The sequence below is a fragment of the Procambarus clarkii genome, chromosome 1 (genome assembly GCF_040958095.1).
Source record: "Procambarus clarkii isolate CNS0578487 chromosome 1, FALCON_Pclarkii_2.0, whole genome shotgun sequence".
Taxonomy (NCBI): domain Eukaryota; kingdom Metazoa; phylum Arthropoda; class Malacostraca; order Decapoda; family Cambaridae; genus Procambarus; species Procambarus clarkii.
In genome coordinates this window covers 7,721,652-7,728,057 of record NC_091150.1, presented here as the reverse complement: position 1 = coordinate 7,728,057, position 6,406 = coordinate 7,721,652, and positions in this window count along the sequence as shown.

Genomic DNA, 6,406 nt, shown 5'->3' with positions numbered 1-6,406 from the left:
ATAAGGAAGAGAAGGGCAGATGACACGGAAACGTTTAATGAGATCAAAGTCAGGAGGGCAAAGACTAGAGAGCTGTCTTAGTTTGCGGTTAAAGGAAGTTTTGAGGCGATCCAAAGGGTTAGAAGTCAGAGGAGCATAAGTGCGAGAGTCAGAGAGCAAGACATCTGCTTTTCGGAGGTAGTCCTCACGGTCAAGGACAACCACCGAATTGCTTTTGTCGGAAGGAAGGATAAGAATAGAGTTGTTAGATTTCAGGGAGGCAAGGGCAAGCTGGAAGCGACGAGGAAGGTGGTTATTTTTAGAAAACAAGCTGTCAAGAACGGGGATAAGGGCCCCTCTAAAGGCAGACAGGTCCGAAAGAGTACTAGAGTTAGAATTGACAAACCTGTCAAAGGAACTAATGAGATCAATGCCACAGCGTGGGCCAGGGGAAGTAGCAAAAGACAGACCAAGACCAAGAAGTTCTTGCTGGTGCTTAGAAAGAGGGTAGGACGAAAGGTTGGTAACACAGTCAGAGAGAGAGTATTTGGCCCAAGGACTGTTGGAGATCAGGCGTTGAAGTTTGTTGTGTAGTGTGGAGGAGTGGTGGGAAGAGGAGACGTGAGCAGTGTCAAATGCAATTGGAAAAATGATATTGCATAGATCACTGGGAAGAGAAGAGGACAGAAAGCGTTGCTGTTGACGAACAGCAAGAAAAGCCTCGTCAACTTGCAAGGAGGTGGCATGAATAGGTTCTTGAAGAAGAAGGCGGGCATGTTCAGGGAAAGGAGATCCCGAAGTGTTGAACTGGAGAAAGTGAGATAAAGAATGAGGGAGAACTTGCTCAGCAAGACAGTCTTTAAGAAACCTGAGCTGGTTCTTTCGACGCTTGGCGGCAAGAAGGGAAGATTCAAAGGCGCGAAAAGGCCGTTTGAAGGAAGGTAGAGCATCAAAGAAATTAAACAGAGTAAGACGCGTACGTGTGGTATCCATATGCAGGCGATGAGTCACAAAACACCTACCAGTGGTGATGGTAGTGGTGTAGCCACCTGGTGATGGTAGTGTTGTAGCTACCTGGTGATGGTAGTGGTGTAGCTACCTGGTGATGGTAGTGGTGTAGCCACCTGGTGATGGTAGTGGTGTAGCCACCTGGTGATGGTAGTGGTGTAACTACCTGGTGATGGTAGTGGTGTAACTACCTGGTGATGGTAGTGGTGTAACTACCTGGTGATGGTAGTGGTGTAGCTACATGGTGATGATAGTGGTGTAGCCACCTGGTGATGGTAGTGGTTTAGCTACCTGGTGATGGTAGTGGTGTAGCCACCTGGTGATGGTAGTGGTGTAGCCACCTGGTGATGGTAGTGGTGTAACTACCTGGTGATGGTAGTGGTGTAACTACCTGGTGATGGTAGTGGTGTAACTACCTGGTGATGGTAGTGGTGTAGCTACATGGTGATGGTAGTGGTGTAGCCACCTGGTGATGGTAGTGGTTTAGCTACCTGGTGATGGTAGTTGTGTAGTCACCTGGTGATGGTAGTGGTGTAGCTACATGGTGATGGTAGAGGTGTAGTTACCTTCTGATGGTAGTGATGTAGCCACCTGGTGAATGTCAACTATCGCGACAACATCGTCACCACACACTATATAAGACTGTCGGTCATTGCTACAACAATGTCACTACACTATATAAGACTGTTGATTATCACCTCAACAACGTCACAATACACTATATGCCACTCTCGCCCATCACCACAACTGGGTCAATACTCACTATAAGACTGTCGAGCATCACCACAACAAGGTCACTACACCACAGAAGACTGTCGGTCATTAACGCAACAATGTCACCACACACTGTATATGACTGTCAACAATCACCACAATAAGGTCACTACACACTATATATGACTGTCAATCATCACCACAACAACGTCACTACACTGCACATGACTGTCGACCTTTACCACAACAAATTCACTACACACTATAAGACTGTCGACCATCACCTCACACTGTACAAAACTGTCGACCATAACCACAGCAACATCACCACACACACTATATAAGGCTGTCGAGCACAACAACGTCAACACACTATATAAGACTGCCAACAATCACCACAATAACTTCACTACACTATACAAGACTGTCGACCATCACCATATCAACGTCACTACACTATACGAGACTGTCAACCATCACCTCAACAACGTCACTACACTATACGAGACTGTCGACCATCACCTCAACAACGTCACTACACTATACAGGACTGTTGACTATCACCGCAACAAGGTCACTTCACTTTACTAGACTGACAACCATCACCATGTTACGGCCACTTAGGACCAGTAACCGGGTTCTTGATGTTAATCCTTTTTTTCTGTATTCGTCCCCAAGTTAGTAGTAAGCTTTCAAGAAACAGGCTGTATCAAGCAGTAGAGCAATGCATATATAAGGGGGGGGGGGGGTTAAGAGAGACACAATTCCCTACACCAATATATTTACACCTTCACCATTATATATATTAAATTAAACTGTTACTATCCGAATGAACAACTGCCTCTTCACTCAGGGCACAACACAATGACGGTGTTCATAAAACCCAGTAATCCCACGACTCAGGTACACGTTGTCCACTGGCAAATGTTAGCGAGATCACCTTCTACATGGGCCAGTCCACCCTGTTAGGGTTCACCCCCTTCCAACCTGTGGTTAGGGTTGCTCCCACGGGGAGCACTGCACCTCACGTCGACTGCACCTCACGTCGCTGGAAGACAGAAGAGCTAGGGAAGACATGATCACCACATACAAAATTCTTAGGGGAATTGACAGGGTGGACAAGGATGGATTATTTAACACAGGTGGCACATGCACAAGGGGACACAGGTGGAAGCTGAGTACCCAAATGAGTTACAGAGACATTAGAAAGAACTTTTTCAGTGTCAGAGTAGTTAGTAAATGGAATGCACTAGGAAGTGATGTGGTGGAAGCTGACTCCATACACAGTTTCAAATGTAGATATGACAGAGCCCAGTAGGCTCAGGAATCTGTACATCAGTTGATTGACGGTTGAGAGGCGGGACCATAGAGCCAGAGCTCAACCCCCGCAAACACAACTAGGTGAGTACAACGAGGTGAGTACGGGTCTTAGCCCCTCAGTTCCTGGCGCCACTGTCCGCCCCGGGGCTCCCCCAGTCGACCAAGAGCTGGCCTTATACACCCCTGGCGAGTGAGGAGGTTCAAGCCTCCTATAACTCACCTGAACCTGCCCGTCCTGACACTGGGAGGTTCTATCTTGGATATCTGGTCTACTCAGGTCGCCAGCTGGGTGTTTATAATCGTGTCCCAGCAACACGTCAGTGGTCTTAGTGGTTATCTTAATCAAGGATGAAATATCACATGCAGTACAAGGTGTCACTAATGGTCTCATAAATATATACATATAGCCCTAGAGAATGGAGGCTCACTTAAACTCATCAGTTAGTTTAAAAGTTTACTGAAGAAAAAGCATATATACACATATAATTTGCATAAAGAAATTGGTTATAAGCGGAATCATCCGCTGGTGGCAAAACTCTTCTTGACAAGCCTCTGGCAACACGATCAGCTGACTGTGTCCACACCTCGAGCTGCGGGCACACATCTCGCGCCTCTGGCAGCACAATCAGCTGACAGCTCCAGCTGTCAGAAACGTCGTGACTCTCCCACGCCTCTAGCAATGCGATCAGCTGGACATTTCAGAGTTCGTTGCTGGCTCTTTGCACACCAGCTACCACCTCCAGGATCACTAACATCCCCACCTTAATGCTCACACACACCAACTCATGCCTAAATAAGCTCTGGGCTCCTAGCCTAATATCCTGTCACTTAGACAATAAAATGATGAGCAGAAATGTCCACAACATATAAAATGCCCTAGCTCGCCTAGATCAAAAGGGGTAAAGGGAGGGACAATTATCTACCTTATATCATTCCAACCAAGAAGCCGAGTCTTCCTCTGTTGAGGGATGCTGAGGTTCCTGATCCTGGCTTCTGGTCTCCTGATGAACAGTTCCCACACACAGGTCCCTCCGTCGTCCTCGTGGTAACGTGTCTTCGCCGTGCTCACTCACAACAGGTACTTCCTTAATCCTCCTCTTGTCCGGGGTACTGGAGACAGGTACCTCCGTCGTCGTCCTCCACTCTTCCTGGCACTGCCGACACCTCGCAGTCCAGCACAGCTTCCCCTCACCTCACTGCAAGTAGATTTGGCCCGGCCGTAGCTTCTTGCTTGATGTGGAATACTGGTCCCCTGGGCGTCCCAGACGTCACCAGCCCAACGTTCCCTCTGCTGCAGACTCTTGATAGAGCTCTTGGCACTCTATTCTGGTCCGTCCTTGCTTCTGGGCACTCCACGGAAGTTGGATGGCTTCTCAGACTGTCTGCAGAATCGAAGCGAAGCTTAAATCTACTGGAAAGGGCTCCCTAGATCCGAAGCTCACTCGAGCACGTCCTCACTCTATGGCGGCTCGTGACCTACTCTTCCCGCCCAGGTGCCAGCCGCCCTGAGAATCCTCCGCCTCGTGACGTCACACCGCCCGAGGGCTCTCGTCATTGGTCACTTCCGGCACGTGACCTCACCTGGCCAATCAGGTGCCGGGAGGCGTCACGACGTCTTGGCGGGAAACAGGATGGCTCGACACTGTCTTGTGCCACAAAAGACGTAAGACCCTTGCATTATCAAACTTAGCTGACCATTTTACAGCCAGCTTATTCACGCTCCACACTTTCCCACACATGAAAATGTTCCCTGAACATCAGAGAATACTTAGGCTACAAAGATATGACTCTTCTAAGCTGGGAAGGAAGAAATATAGGGGTGGGACACCGTCTCATTTATTAAATTAAACTGTTACAATCCGTATGAACAACTGCCTCTTCACTCAGGGCACAACACAATGACAGTGTTCATAAAACCCAGTAATCCCACATCTCAGGTACACGTTGTCCACTGGCAAATGTTAGCGAGATCACCTTCTACATGGGCCAGTCCACTCACACAGTATCACTGTGTTAATTGTTATGATCCCAGGTAGCTGAAAAACGAGTCTACCTTGAGAGTTATTCTGCAAGACCTGACCTAAATAAGAGGTCAAAGAAATATAGACATGAAGATACATGCATAAAAGAATTGGTTAAATTTGACAACCAGTTTAAGAGTATGGGCAGTGATCAAAAATGTAAGTAAACAACTGGTCATGAGATGTGGAGAGTTTGCTGAGAGTGTGAGGCTCGCTTCTGGAGGGGTTTGACCCCACTTGAGCACCAGACATCGTGAGGGGAAGCCGTGCTCTGTGTCAGCTCCTGTTAGAGAAGATCCCCTAGTTGACATACCTTCAAGAGGAAGGAAGTGTGCAGACGTTTCAGCTGTAGAATCAAGTTGGGAACGTTGTGGTCTCAAGTCCTGATAGGCCTTCCTTCCTTCATTACACACAAAAATCACAATTTCTGTTCATTGTTCAATGATTTGTTCATTGATGAATGATTAATGATTTGTTCATTGATGAATGATCAATGATTTGTTCATTGATGAATGATCAATGATTTGTTCATTGATGAATGATCAATGATTTGTTCATTGATGAATGATCAATGATTTGTTCATTGATGAATGATCAATGATTTGTTCATTGATGAATGATCAATGATTTGTTCATTGAAGCATCACGTTATTGTGATTTCTGTGTGTAATGAAGGAAGGGCGAAGACGTATAACGGCCTATTGACACAGCTCGTGTGCATGGGGGAGTTGTGAAAACCCTGGTTTGTGTCTCGGAGAAGCTGCAGGATCCAGTAAGTTCAGTAGAATTTCGGTTTCAACTCTTTTCCATGTCATAGCTTAGTCGATTAGGGCAGCGTCTGGGATGCTCACAGACGTAGGTTCGAATCCTCGTCACGGTCACGGTTCATAACAACAACTTCACCACACACTATATAAGACAGTCAATTATCACCACAACAACGTTACCACACTATACAAGACTGTCGATCATCACCACAACAAAGTCACTATACTATACGAGACTGTCGAAAATCACCACATCAACGTCACTACACACTATAAAGGACTGTCAATCATCACCACAACAAGGTCCCAACACTATACAACACAGTAGATCAACACAACAACGTCACCACAAACTAAACAAGACTTTCGACCATCAACACAACAACGTCACTACACTTTACAAGTCTTTCGGCCTTCACCACAAGAACGTGACTACACTACACAAGACTGCTGACCATCACCACAACAAAGAAACTACACTATACACGAATGTCGACCATCACCACAACAAGGTCACTACAATATACATGACTGTCGACTATCATCACAAAACGTCCCTTCACTATACAGGACAGTCGACCATCACCACAACAACGT